General features: G+C 47.8%; 29 non-coding genes across 29 annotated transcripts; all 29 read right to left on the bottom strand.

The window, feature by feature from the left end:
• Positions 1-142: 142 nt before the first annotated feature.
• Trnad-guc (transfer RNA aspartic acid (anticodon GUC)) lies at positions 143-214 on the bottom strand. Its single transcript has one exon. It is a non-coding gene; the product is annotated as a tRNA-Asp (tRNA).
• A 297-nt stretch (positions 215-511) lies between these two features.
• Trnad-guc (transfer RNA aspartic acid (anticodon GUC)) lies at positions 512-583 on the bottom strand. Its single transcript has one exon. It is a non-coding gene; the product is annotated as a tRNA-Asp (tRNA).
• Positions 584-879: 296 nt separating this feature from the next.
• On the bottom strand, positions 880-951 carry Trnad-guc (transfer RNA aspartic acid (anticodon GUC)). The gene has a single exon. It is a non-coding gene; the product is annotated as a tRNA-Asp (tRNA).
• Positions 952-1,617: 666 nt separating this feature from the next.
• On the bottom strand, positions 1,618-1,689 carry Trnad-guc (transfer RNA aspartic acid (anticodon GUC)). The gene has a single exon. It is a non-coding gene; the product is annotated as a tRNA-Asp (tRNA).
• Positions 1,690-1,986: 297 nt separating this feature from the next.
• Trnad-guc (transfer RNA aspartic acid (anticodon GUC)) lies at positions 1,987-2,058 on the bottom strand. Its single transcript has one exon. It is a non-coding gene; the product is annotated as a tRNA-Asp (tRNA).
• A 1,035-nt stretch (positions 2,059-3,093) lies between these two features.
• Trnad-guc (transfer RNA aspartic acid (anticodon GUC)) lies at positions 3,094-3,165 on the bottom strand. The gene has a single exon. It is a non-coding gene; the product is annotated as a tRNA-Asp (tRNA).
• Positions 3,166-3,462: 297 nt separating this feature from the next.
• Positions 3,463-3,534, bottom strand: Trnad-guc (transfer RNA aspartic acid (anticodon GUC)). The gene has a single exon. It is a non-coding gene; the product is annotated as a tRNA-Asp (tRNA).
• Positions 3,535-3,831: 297 nt separating this feature from the next.
• Trnad-guc (transfer RNA aspartic acid (anticodon GUC)) lies at positions 3,832-3,903 on the bottom strand. The gene has a single exon. It is a non-coding gene; the product is annotated as a tRNA-Asp (tRNA).
• Positions 3,904-4,200: 297 nt separating this feature from the next.
• Positions 4,201-4,272, bottom strand: Trnad-guc (transfer RNA aspartic acid (anticodon GUC)). Its single transcript has one exon. It is a non-coding gene; the product is annotated as a tRNA-Asp (tRNA).
• Positions 4,273-4,569: 297 nt separating this feature from the next.
• Positions 4,570-4,641, bottom strand: Trnad-guc (transfer RNA aspartic acid (anticodon GUC)). The gene has a single exon. It is a non-coding gene; the product is annotated as a tRNA-Asp (tRNA).
• A 297-nt stretch (positions 4,642-4,938) lies between these two features.
• Trnad-guc (transfer RNA aspartic acid (anticodon GUC)) lies at positions 4,939-5,010 on the bottom strand. Its single transcript has one exon. It is a non-coding gene; the product is annotated as a tRNA-Asp (tRNA).
• Positions 5,011-5,307: 297 nt separating this feature from the next.
• On the bottom strand, positions 5,308-5,379 carry Trnad-guc (transfer RNA aspartic acid (anticodon GUC)). Its single transcript has one exon. It is a non-coding gene; the product is annotated as a tRNA-Asp (tRNA).
• A 297-nt stretch (positions 5,380-5,676) lies between these two features.
• Positions 5,677-5,748, bottom strand: Trnad-guc (transfer RNA aspartic acid (anticodon GUC)). Its single transcript has one exon. It is a non-coding gene; the product is annotated as a tRNA-Asp (tRNA).
• A 296-nt stretch (positions 5,749-6,044) lies between these two features.
• On the bottom strand, positions 6,045-6,116 carry Trnad-guc (transfer RNA aspartic acid (anticodon GUC)). Its single transcript has one exon. It is a non-coding gene; the product is annotated as a tRNA-Asp (tRNA).
• Positions 6,117-6,413: 297 nt separating this feature from the next.
• Positions 6,414-6,485, bottom strand: Trnad-guc (transfer RNA aspartic acid (anticodon GUC)). Its single transcript has one exon. It is a non-coding gene; the product is annotated as a tRNA-Asp (tRNA).
• Positions 6,486-7,151: 666 nt separating this feature from the next.
• On the bottom strand, positions 7,152-7,223 carry Trnad-guc (transfer RNA aspartic acid (anticodon GUC)). Its single transcript has one exon. It is a non-coding gene; the product is annotated as a tRNA-Asp (tRNA).
• Positions 7,224-7,520: 297 nt separating this feature from the next.
• On the bottom strand, positions 7,521-7,592 carry Trnad-guc (transfer RNA aspartic acid (anticodon GUC)). Its single transcript has one exon. It is a non-coding gene; the product is annotated as a tRNA-Asp (tRNA).
• A 297-nt stretch (positions 7,593-7,889) lies between these two features.
• Trnad-guc (transfer RNA aspartic acid (anticodon GUC)) lies at positions 7,890-7,961 on the bottom strand. The gene has a single exon. It is a non-coding gene; the product is annotated as a tRNA-Asp (tRNA).
• Positions 7,962-8,258: 297 nt separating this feature from the next.
• Trnad-guc (transfer RNA aspartic acid (anticodon GUC)) lies at positions 8,259-8,330 on the bottom strand. The gene has a single exon. It is a non-coding gene; the product is annotated as a tRNA-Asp (tRNA).
• A 297-nt stretch (positions 8,331-8,627) lies between these two features.
• Positions 8,628-8,699, bottom strand: Trnad-guc (transfer RNA aspartic acid (anticodon GUC)). The gene has a single exon. It is a non-coding gene; the product is annotated as a tRNA-Asp (tRNA).
• Positions 8,700-8,996: 297 nt separating this feature from the next.
• Positions 8,997-9,068, bottom strand: Trnad-guc (transfer RNA aspartic acid (anticodon GUC)). Its single transcript has one exon. It is a non-coding gene; the product is annotated as a tRNA-Asp (tRNA).
• Positions 9,069-9,365: 297 nt separating this feature from the next.
• Positions 9,366-9,437, bottom strand: Trnad-guc (transfer RNA aspartic acid (anticodon GUC)). The gene has a single exon. It is a non-coding gene; the product is annotated as a tRNA-Asp (tRNA).
• Positions 9,438-9,734: 297 nt separating this feature from the next.
• Trnad-guc (transfer RNA aspartic acid (anticodon GUC)) lies at positions 9,735-9,806 on the bottom strand. Its single transcript has one exon. It is a non-coding gene; the product is annotated as a tRNA-Asp (tRNA).
• A 297-nt stretch (positions 9,807-10,103) lies between these two features.
• On the bottom strand, positions 10,104-10,175 carry Trnad-guc (transfer RNA aspartic acid (anticodon GUC)). The gene has a single exon. It is a non-coding gene; the product is annotated as a tRNA-Asp (tRNA).
• A 297-nt stretch (positions 10,176-10,472) lies between these two features.
• Positions 10,473-10,544, bottom strand: Trnad-guc (transfer RNA aspartic acid (anticodon GUC)). The gene has a single exon. It is a non-coding gene; the product is annotated as a tRNA-Asp (tRNA).
• Positions 10,545-10,841: 297 nt separating this feature from the next.
• Trnad-guc (transfer RNA aspartic acid (anticodon GUC)) lies at positions 10,842-10,913 on the bottom strand. The gene has a single exon. It is a non-coding gene; the product is annotated as a tRNA-Asp (tRNA).
• Positions 10,914-11,210: 297 nt separating this feature from the next.
• Positions 11,211-11,282, bottom strand: Trnad-guc (transfer RNA aspartic acid (anticodon GUC)). The gene has a single exon. It is a non-coding gene; the product is annotated as a tRNA-Asp (tRNA).
• A 666-nt stretch (positions 11,283-11,948) lies between these two features.
• On the bottom strand, positions 11,949-12,020 carry Trnad-guc (transfer RNA aspartic acid (anticodon GUC)). Its single transcript has one exon. It is a non-coding gene; the product is annotated as a tRNA-Asp (tRNA).
• Positions 12,021-12,317: 297 nt separating this feature from the next.
• Trnad-guc (transfer RNA aspartic acid (anticodon GUC)) lies at positions 12,318-12,389 on the bottom strand. The gene has a single exon. It is a non-coding gene; the product is annotated as a tRNA-Asp (tRNA).
• Positions 12,390-12,533: the final 144 nt, after the last annotated feature.

Below are 12,533 nucleotides of genomic sequence, written 5' to 3'. Positions count from 1 at the left end.
AGCCAAATCCCTACCAGAAATGGACAGTAATATATACTACTATGCACATCCATCATACACACAGACATTGGTGTCCTTGACGACCAACAACGTCAAGAAGGGGACACTTCTTTTAAAATTGATAGTAAAAAAAACCGTACATCTCCCCGGCCGGGAATTGAACCCGGGTCTCCCGCGTGACAGGCGGGGATACTGACCACTATACTACCGAGGATTGGCTGAGAGCAACACGGCAAAATAACAGGCTGTACAGTGGAGGGCATACCCCAGCTCTCATCCAAGTTGAAACACTCACACGCTTAAACGTCAGCACTGGGCATGCCTTTCCGTGTGAGAAACACACACCTATCACTAGACATTGCCATACATAGCCAAATCCCTACCAGAAATGGACAGTAATATATACTACTATGCACATCCATCATACACACAGACATTGGTGTCCTTGACGACCAACAACGTCAAGAAGGGGACACTTCTTTTAAAATTGACAGTAAAAAAAAACGTACATCTCCCCGGCCGGGAATTGAACCCGGGTCTCCCGCGTGACAGGCGGGGATACTGACCACTATACTACCGAGGATTGGCTGAGAGCAACACGGCAAAATAACAGGCTGTACAGTGGAGGGCATACCCCAGCTCTCATCCAAGTTGAAACACTCACACGCTTAAACGTCAGCACTGGGCATGCCTTTCCGTGTGAGAAACACACAGCTATCACTAGACATTGCCATACATAGCCAAATCCCTACCAGAAATGGACAGTAATATATACTACTATGCACATCCATCATACACACAGACATTGGTGTCCTTGACGACCAACAACGTCAAGAAGGGGACACTTCTTTTAAAATTGACAGTAAAAAAAACGTACATCTCCCCGGCCGGGAATTGAACCCGGGTCTCCCGCGTGACAGGCGGGGATACTGACCACTATACTACCGAGGATTGGCTGAGAGCAACACGGCAAAATAACAGGCTGTACAGTGGAGGGCATACCCCAGCTCTCATCCAAGTTGAAACACTCACACGCTTAAACGTCAGCACTGGGCATGCCTTTCCGTGTGAGAAACACACAGCTATCACTAGACATTGCCATACATAGCCAAATCCCTACCAGAAATGGACAGTAATATATACTACTATGCACATCCATCATACACACAGACATTGGTGTCCTTGACGACCAACAACGTCAAGAAGGGGACACTTCTTTTAAAATTGACAGTAAAAAAAAACGTACATCTCCCCGGCCGGGAATTGAACCCAGGTCTCCCGCGTGACAGGCGGGGATACTGACCACTATACTACCGAGGATTGGCTGAGAGCAACACGGCAAAATAACAGGCTGTACAGTGGAGGGCATACCCCAGCTCTCATCCAAGTTGAAACACTCACACGCTTAAACGTCAGCACTGGGCATGCCTTTCCGTGTGAGAAACACACAGCTATCACTAGACATTGCCATACATAGCCAAATCCCTACCAGAAATGGACAGTAATATATACTACTATGCACATCCATCATACACACAGACATTGGTGTCCTTGACGACCAACAACGTCAAGAAGGGGACACTTCTTTTAAAATTGACAGTAAAAAAAAACGTACATCTCCCCGGCCGGGAATTGAACCCGGGTCTCCCGCGTGACAGGCGGGGATACTGACCACTATACTACCGAGGATTGGCTGAGAGCAACACGGCAAAATAACAGGCTGTACAGTGGAGGGCATACCCCAGCTCTCATCCAAGTTGAAACACTCACACGCTTAAACGTCAGCACTGGGCATGCCTTTCCGTGTGAGAAACACACAGCTATCACTAGACATTGCCATACATAGCCAAATCCCTACCAGAAATGGACAGTAATATATACTACTATGCACATCCATCATACACACAGACATTGGTGTCCTTGACGACCAACAGCGTCAAGAAGGGGACACTTCTTTTAAAATTGACAGTAAAAAAAAACGTACATCTCCCCGGCCGGGAATTGAACCCGGGTCTCCCGCGTGACAGGCGGGGATACTGACCACTATACTACCGAGGATTGGCTGAGAGCAACACGGCAAAATAACAGGCTGTACAGTGGAGGGCATACCCCAGCTCTCATCCAAGTTGAAACACTCACACGCTTAAACGTCAGCACTGGGCATGCCTTTCCGTGTGAGAAACACACAGCTATCACTAGACATTGCCATACATAGCCAAATCCCTACCAGAAATGGACAGTAATATATACTACTATGCACATCCATCATACACACAGACATTGGTGTCCTTGACGACCAACAGCGTCAAGAAGGGGACACTTCTTTTAAAATTGACAGTAAAAAAAAACGTACATCTCCCCGGCCGGGAATTGAACCTGGGTCTCCCGCGTGACAGGCGGGGATACTGACCACTATACTACCGAGGATTGGCTGAGAGCAACACGGCAAAATAACAGGCTGTACAGTGGAGGGCATACCCCAGCTCTCATCCAAGTTGAAACACTCACACGCTTAAACGTCAGCACTGGGCATGCCTTTCCGTGTGAGAAACACACAGCTATCACTAGACATTGCCATACATAGCCAAATCCCTACCAGAAATGGACAGTAATATATACTACTGTGCACATCCATCATACACACAGACATTGGTGTCCTTGACGACCAACAACGTCAAGAAGGGGACACTTCTTTTAAAATTGACAGTAAAAAAAAACGTACATCTCCCCGGCCGGGAATTGAACCCGGGTCTCCCGCGTGACAGGCGGGGATACTGACCACTATACTACCGACGATTGGCTGAGAGCAACACGGCAAAATAACAGGCTGTACAGTGGAGAGCATACCCCAGCTCTCATCCAAGTTGAAACACTCACACGCTTAAACGTCAGCACTGGGCATGCCTTTCCGTGTGAGAAACACACAGCTATCACTAGACATTGCCATACATAGCCAAATCCCTACCAGAAATGGACAGTAATATATACTACTATGCGCATCCATCATACACACAGACATTGGTGTCCTTGACGACCAACAACGTCAAGAAGGGGACACTTCTTTTAAAATTGACAGTAAAAAAAACCGTACATCTCCCCGGCCGGGAATTGAACCCGGGTCTCCCGCGTGACAGGCGGGGATACTGACCACTATACTACCGAGGATTGGCTGAGAGCAACACGGCAAAATAACAGGCTGTACAGTGGAGGGCATATCCCAGTTCTCATCCAAGTTGAAACACTCACACGCTTAAACGTCAGCACTGGGCATGCCTTTCCGTGTGAGAAACACACAGCTATCACTAGACATTGCCATACATAGCCAAATCCCTACCAGAAATGGACAGTAATATATACTACTATGCACATCCATCATACACACAGACATTGGTGTCCTTGACGACCAACAACGTCAAGAAGGGGACACTTCTTTTAAAATTGACAGTAAAAAAAAACGTACATCTCCCCGGCCGGGAATTGAACCCGGGTCTCCCGCGTGACAGGCGGGGATACTGACCACTATACTACCGAGGATTGGCTGAGAGCAACACGGCAAAATAACAGGCTGTACAGTGGAGGGCATACCCCAGCTCTCATCCAAGTTGAAACACTCACACGCTTAAACGTCAGCACTGGGCATGCCTTTCCGTGTGAGAAACACACAGCTATCACTAGACATTGCCATACATAGCCAAATCCCTACCAGAAATGGACAGTAATATATACTACTATGCACATCCATCATACACACAGACATTGGTGTCCTTGACGACCAACAGCGTCAAGAAGGGGACACTTCTTTTAAAATTGACAGTAAAAAAAAACGTACATCTCCCCGGCCGGGAATTGAACCCGGGTCTCCCGCGTGACAGGCGGGGATACTGACCACTATACTACCGAGGATTGGCTGAGAGCAACACGGCAAAATAACAGGCTGTACAGTGGAGGGCATACCCCAGCTCTCATCCAAGTTGAAACACTCACACGCTTAAACGTCAGCACTGGGCATGCCTTTCCGTGTGAGAAACACACAGCTATCACTAGACATTGCCATACATAGCCAAATCCCTACCAGAAATGGACAGTAATATATACTTCTATGCACATCCATCATACACACAGACATTGGTGTCCTTGACGACCAACAACGTCAAGAAGGGGACACTTCTTTTAAAATTGACAGTAAAAAAAAACGTACATCTCCCCGGCCGGGAATTGAACCCGGGTCTCCCGCGTGACAGGCGGGGATACTGACCACTATACTACCGAGGATTGGCTGAGAGCAACACGGCAAAATAACAGGCTGTACAGTGGAGGGCATACCCCAGCTCTCATCCAAGTTGAAACACTCACACGCTTAAACGTCAGCACTGGGCATGCCTTTCCGTGTGAGAAACACACAGCTATCACTAGACATTGCCATACATAGCCAAATCCCTACCAGAAATGGACAGTAATATATACTACTATGCACATCCATCATACACACAGACATTGGTGTCCTTGACGACCAACAGCGTCAAGAAGGGGACACTTCTTTTAAAATTGACAGTAAAAAAAAACGTACATCTCCCCGGCCGGGAATTGAACCCGGGTCTCCCGCGTGACAGGCGGGGATACTGACCACTATACTACCGAGGATTGGCTGAGAGCAACACGGCAAAATAACAGGCTGTACAGTGGAGGGCATACCCCAGCTCTCATCCAAGTTGAAACACTCACACGCTTAAACGTCAGCACTGGGCATGCCTTTCCGTGTGAGAAACACACAGCTATCACTAGACATTGCCATACATAGCCAAATCCCTACCAGAAATGGACAGTAATATATACTACTATGCACATCCATCATACACACAGACATTGGTGTCCTTGACGACCAACAGCGTCAAGAAGGGGACACTTCTTTTAAAATTGACAGTAAAAAAAAACGTACATCTCCCCGGCCGGGAATTGAACCCGGGTCTCCCGCGTGACAGGCGGGGATACTGACCACTATACTACCGAGGATTGGCTGAGAGCAACACGGCAAAATAACAGGCTGTACAGTGGAGGGCATACCCCAGCTCTCATCCAAGTTGAAACACTCACACGCTTAAACGTCAGCACTGGGCATGCCTTTCCGTGTGAGAAACACACAGCTATCACTAGACATTGCCATACATAGCCAAATCCCTACCAGAAATGGACAGTAATATATACTTCTATGCACATCCATCATACACACAGACATTGGTGTCCTTGACGACCAACAACGTCAAGAAGGGGACACTTCTTTTAAAATTGACAGTAAAAAAAAACGTACATCTCCCCGGCCGGGAATTGAACCCGGGTCTCCCGCGTGACAGGCGGGGATACTGACCACTATACTACCGAGGATTGGCTGAGAGCAACACGGCAAAATAACAGGCTGTACAGTGGAGGGCATACCCCAGCTCTCATCCAAGTTGAAACACTCACACGCTTAAACGTCAGCACTGGGCATGCCTTTCCGTGTGAGAAACACACAGCTATCACTAGACATTGCCATACATAGCCAAATCCCTACCAGAAATGGACAGTAATATATACTACTATGCACATCCATCATACACACAGACATTGGTGTCCTTGACGACCAACAGCGTCAAGAAGGGGACACTTCTTTTAAAATTGACAGTAAAAAAAAACGTACATCTCCCCGGCCGGGAATTGAACCCGGGTCTCCCGCGTGACAGGCGGGGATACTGACCACTATACTACCGAGGATTGGCTGAGAGCAACACGGCAAAATAACAGGCTGTACAGTGGAGGGCATACCCCAGCTCTCATCCAAGTTGAAACACTCACACGCTTAAACGTCAGCACTGGGCATGCCTTTCCGTGTGAGAAACACACAGCTATCACTAGACATTGCCATACATAGCCAAATCCCTACCAGAAATAGACAGTAATATATACTACTATGCACATCCATCATACACACAGACATTGGTGTCCTTGACGACCAACAACGTCAAGAAGGGGACACTTCTTTTAAAATTGACAGTAAAAAAAACGTACATCTCCCCGGCCGGGAATTGAACCCGGGTCTCCCGCGTGACAGGCGGGGATACTGACCACTATACTACCGAGGATTGGCTGAGAGCAACACGGCAAAATAACAGGCTGTACAGTGGAGGGCATACCCCAGCTCTCATCCAAGTTGAAACACTCACACGCTTAAACGTCAGCACTGGGCATGCCTTTCCGTGTGAGAAACACACAGCTATCACTAGACATTGCCATACATAGCCAAATCCCTACCAGAAATGGACAGTAATATATACTACTATGCACATCCATCATACACACAGACATTGGTGTCCTTGACGACCAACAGCGTCAAGAAGGGGACACTTCTTTTAAAATTGACAGTAAAAAAAACCGTACATCTCCCCGGCCGGGAATTGAACCCGGGTCTCCCGCGTGACAGGCGGGGATACTGACCACTATACTACCGAGGATTGGCTGAGAGCAACACGGCAAAATAACAGGCTGTACAGTGGAGGGCATACCCCAGCTCTCATCCAAGTTGAAACACTCACACGCTTAAACGGCAGCACTGGGCATGCCTTTCCGTGTGAGAAACACACAGCTATCACTAGACATTGCCATACATAGCCAAATCCCTACCAGAAATGGACAGTAATATATACTACTGTGCACATCCATCATACACACAGACATTGGTGTCCTTGACGACCAACAACGTCAAGAAGGGGACACTTCTTTTAAAATTGACAGTAAAAAAAAACGTACATCTCCCCGGCCGGGAATTGAACCCGGGTCTCCCGCGTGACAGGCGGGGATACTGACAACTATACTACCGAGGATTGGCTGAGAGCAACACGGCAAAATAACAGGCTGTACAGTGGAGAGCATACCCCAGCTCTCATCCAAGTTGAAACACTCACACGCTTAAACGTCAGCACTGGGCATGCCTTTCCGTGTGAGAAACACACAGCTATCACTAGACATTGCCATACATAGCCAAATCCCTACCAGAAATGGACAGTAATATATACTACTATGCACATCCATCATACACACAGACATTGGTGTCCTTGACGACCAACAACGTCAAGAAGGGGACACTTCTTTTAAAATTGACAGTAAAAAAAACCGTACATCTCCCCGGCCGGGAATTGAACCCGGGTCTCCCGCGTGACAGGCGGGGATACTGACCACTATACTACCGAGGATTGGCTGAGAGCAACACGGCAAAATAACAGGCTGTACAGTGGAGGGCATACCCCAGTTCTCATCCAAGTTGAAACACTCACACGCTTAAACGTCAGCACTGGGCATGCCTTTCCGTGTGAGAAACACACAGCTATCACTAGACATTGCCATACATAGCCAAATCCCTACCAGAAATGGACAGTAATATATACTACTATGCACATCCATCATACACACAGACATTGGTGTCCTTGACGACCAACAACGTCAAGAAGGGGACACTTCTTTTAAAATTGACAGTAAAAAAAAACGTACATCTCCCCGGCCGGGAATTGAACCCGGGTCTCCCGCGTGACAGGCGGGGATACTGACCACTATACTACCGAGGATTGGCTGAGAGCAACACGGCAAAATAACAGGCTGTACAGTGGAGGGCATACCCCAGCTCTCATCCAAGTTGAAACACTCACACGCTTAAACGTCAGCACTGGGCATGCCTTTCCGTGTGAGAAACACACAGCTATCACTAGACATTGCCATACATAGCCAAATCCCTACCAGAAATGGACAGTAATATATACTACTATGCACATCCATCATACACACAGACATTGGTGTCCTTGACGACCAACAGCGTCAAGAAGGGGACACTTCTTTTAAAATTGACAGTAAAAAAAAACGTACATCTCCCCGGCCGGGAATTGAACCCGGGTCTCCCGCGTGACAGGCGGGGATACTGACCACTATACTACCGAGGATTGGCTGAGAGCAACACGGCAAAATAACAGGCTGTACAGTGGAGGGCATACCCCAGCTCTCATCCAAGTTGAAACACTCACACGCTTAAACGTCAGCACTGGGCATGCCTTTCCGTGTGAGAAACACACAGCTATCACTAGACATTGCCATACATAGCCAAATCCCTACCAGAAATGGACAGTAATATATACTACTGTGCACATCCATCATACACACAGACATTGGTGTCCTTGACGACCAACAACGTCAAGAAGGGGACACTTCTTTTAAAATTGACAGTAAAAAAAAACGTACATCTCCCCGGCCGGGAATTGAACCCGGGTCTCCCGCGTGACAGGCGGGGATACTGACCACTATACTACCGAGGATTGGCTGAGAGCAAGACGGCAAAATAACAGGCTGTACAGTGGAGGGCATACCCCAGCTCTCATCCAAGTTGAAACACTCACACGCTTAAACGTCAGCACTGGGCATGCCTTTCCGTGTGAGAAACACACAGCTATCACTAGACATTGCCATACATAGCCAAATCCCTACCAGAAATGGACAGTAATATATACTACTATGCACATCCATCATACACACAGACATTGGTGTCCTTGACGACCAACAACGTCAAGAAGGGGACACTTCTTTTAAAATTGACAGTAAAAAAAAACGTACATCTCCCCGGCCGGGAATTGAACCCGGGTCTCCCGCGTGACAGGCGGGGATACTGACCACTATACTACCGAGGATTGGCTGAGAGCAACACGGCAAAATAACAGGCTGTACAGTGGAGGGCATACCCCAGTTCTCATCCAAGTTGAAACACTCACACGCTTAAACGTCAGCACTGGGCATGCCTTTCCGTGTGAGAAACACACAGCTATCACTAGACATTGCCATACATAGCCAAATCCCTACCAGAAATGGACAGTAATATATACTACTATGCACATCCATCATACACACAGACATTGGTGTCCTTGACGACCAACAACGTCAAGAAGGGGACACTTCTTTTAAAATTGACAGTAAAAAAAAACGTACATCTCCCCGGCCGGGAATTGAACCCGGGTCTCCCGCGTGACAGGCGGGGATACTGACCACTATACTACCGAGGATTGGCTGAGAGCAACACGGCAAAATAACAGGCTGTACAGTGGAGGGCATACCCCAGCTCTCATCCAAGTTGAAACACTCACACGCTTAAACGTCAGCACTGGGCATGCCTTTCCGTGTGAGAAACACACAGCTATCACTAGACATTGCCATACATAGCCAAATCCCTACCAGAAATGGACAGTAATATATACTACTATGCACATCCATCATACACACAGACATTGGTGTCCTTGACGACCAACAGCGTCAAGAAGGGGACACTTCTTTTAAAATTGACAGTAAAAAAAAACGTACATCTCCCCGGCCGGGAATTGAACCCGGGTCTCCCGCGTGACAGGCGGGGATACTGACCACTATACTACCGAGGATTGGCTGAGAGCAACACGGCAAAATAACAGGCTGTACAGTGGAGGGCATACCCCAGCTCTCATCCAAGTTGAAACACTCACACGCTTAAACGTCAGCACTGGGCATGCCTTTCCGTGTGAGAAACACACAGCTATCACTAGACATTGCCATACATAGCCAAATCCCTACCAGAAATGGACAGTAATATATACTACTGTGCACATCCATCATACACACAGACATTGGTGTCCTTGACGACCAACAACGTCAAGAAGGGGACACTTCTTTTAAAATTGACAGTAAAAAAAAACGTACATCTCCCCGGCCGGGAATTGAACCCGGGTCTCCCGCGTGACAGGCGGGGATACTGACCACTATACTACCGAGGATTGGCTGAGAGCAACACGGCAAAATAACAGGCTGTACAGTGGAGGGCATACCCCAGCTCTCATCCAAGTTGAAACACTCACACGCTTAAACGTCAGCACTGGGCATGCCTTTCCGTGTGAGAAACACACAGCTATCACTAGACATTGCCATACATAGCCAAATCCCTACCAGAAATGGACAGTAATATATACTACTATGCACATCCATCATACACACAGACATTGGTGTCCTTGACGACCAACAGCGTCAAGAAGGGGACACTTCTTTTAAAATTGACAGTAAAAAAAAACGTACATCTCCCCGGCCGGGAATTGAACCCGGGTCTCCCGCGTGACAGGCGGGGATACTGACCACTATACTACCGAGGATTGGCTGAGAGCAACACGGCAAAATAACAGGCTGTACAGTGGAGGGCATACCCCAGCTCTCATCCAAGTTGAAACACTCACACGCTTAAACGTCAGCACTGGGCATGCCTTTCCGTGTGAGAAACACACAGCTATCACTAGACATTGCCATACATAGCCAAATCCCTACCAGAAATGGACAGTAATATATACTACTATGCACATCCATCATACACACAGACATTGGTGTCCTTGACGACCAACAGCGTCAAGAAGGGGACACTTCTTTTAAAATTGACAGTAAAAAAAAACGTACATCTCCCCGGCCGGGAATTGAACCCGGGTCTCCCGCGTGACAGGCGGGGATACTGACCACTATACTACCGAGGATTGGCTGAGAGCAAGACGGCAAAATAACAGGCTGTACAGTGGAGGGCATACCCCAGCTCTCATCCAAGTTGAAACACTCACACGCTTAAACGTCAGCACTGGGCATGCCTTTCCGTGTGAGAAACACACAGCTATCACTAGACATTGCCATACATAGCCAAATCCCTACCAGAAATGGACAGTAATATATACTTCTATGCACATCCATCATACACACAGACATTGGTGTCCTTGACGACCAACAACGTCAAGAAGGGGACACTTCTTTTAAAATTGACAGTAAAAAAAAACGTACATCTCCCCGGCCGGGAATTGAACCCGGGTCTCCCGCGTGACAGGCGGGGATACTGACCACTATACTACCGAGGATTGGCTGAGAGCAACACGGCAAAATAACAGGCTGTACAGTGGAGGGCATACCCCAGCTCTCATCCAAGTTGAAACACTCACACGCTTAAACGTCAGCACTGGGCATGCCTTTCCGTGTGAGAAACACACAGCTATCACTAGACATTGCCATACATAGCCAAATCCCTACCAGAAATGGACAGTAATATATACTACTATGCACATCCATCATACACACAGACATTGGTGTCCTTGACGACCAACAGCGTCAAGAAGGGGACACTTCTTTTAAAATTGACAGTAAAAAAAAACGTACATCTCCCCGGCCGGGAATTGAACCCGGGTCTCCCGCGTGACAGGCGGGGATACTGACCACTATACTACCGAGGATTGGCTGAGAGCAACACGGCAAAATAACAGGCTGTACAGTGGAGGGCATACCCCAGCTCTCATCCAAGTTGAAACACTCACACGCTTAAACGTCAGCACTGGGCATGCCTTTCCGTGTGAGAAACACACAGCTATCACTAGACATTGCCATACATAGCCAAATCCCTACCAGAAATGGACAGTAATATATACTTCTATGCACATCCATCATACACACAGACATTGGTGTCCTTGACGACCAACAACGTCAAGAAGGGGACACTTCTTCTAAAATTGACAGTAAAAAAAACCGTACATCTCCCCGGCCGGGAATTGAACCCGGGTGTCCCGCGTGACAGGCGGGGATAATGACCACTATACTACCGAGGATTGGCTGAGAGCAAGACGGCAAAATAACAGGCTGTACAGTGGAGGGCATACCCCAGCTCTCATCCAAGTTGAAACACTCACACGCTTAAACGTCAGCACTGGGCATGCCTTTCCGTGTGAGAAACACACAGCTATCACTAGACATTGCCATACATAGCCAAATCCCTACCAGAAATGGACAGTAATATATACTACTATGCACATCCATCATACACACAGACATTGGTGTCCTTGACGACCAACAACGTCAAGAAGGGGACACTTCTTTTAAAATTGACAGTAAAAAAAACCGTACATCTCCCCGGCCGGGAATTGAACCCGGGTCTCCCGCGTGACAGGCGGGGATACTGACCACTATACTACCGAGGATTGGCTGAGAGCAACACGGCAAAATAACAGGCTGTACAGTGGAGGGCATACCCCAGTTCTCATCCAAGTTGAAACACTCACACGCTTAAACGTCAGCACTGGGCATGCCTTTCCGTGTGAGAAACACACAGCTATCACTAGACATTGCCATACATAGCCAAATCCCTACCAGAAATGGACAGTAATATATACTACTATGCACATCCATCATACACACAGACATTGGTGTCCTTGACGACCAACAACGTCAAGAAGGGGACACTTCTTTTAAAATTGACAGTAAAAAAAAACGTACATCTCCCCGGCCGGGAATTGAACCCGGGTCTCCCGCGTGACAGGCGGGGATACTGACCACTATACTACCGAGGATTGGCTGAGAGCAACACGGCAAAATAACAGGCTGTACAGTGGAGGGCATACCCCAGCTCTCATCCAAGTTGAAACACTCACACGCTTAAACGTCAGCACTGGGCATGCCTTTCCGTGTGAGAAACACACAGCTATCACTAGACA

This window comes from Haliotis asinina, chromosome 9 (assembly GCF_037392515.1).
Source record: "Haliotis asinina isolate JCU_RB_2024 chromosome 9, JCU_Hal_asi_v2, whole genome shotgun sequence".
Classification (NCBI taxonomy): domain Eukaryota; kingdom Metazoa; phylum Mollusca; class Gastropoda; order Lepetellida; family Haliotidae; genus Haliotis; species Haliotis asinina.
The sequence above is the reverse complement of the archived record's forward strand: the minus strand, read 5'-3'. Positions and strand labels throughout refer to the sequence as shown.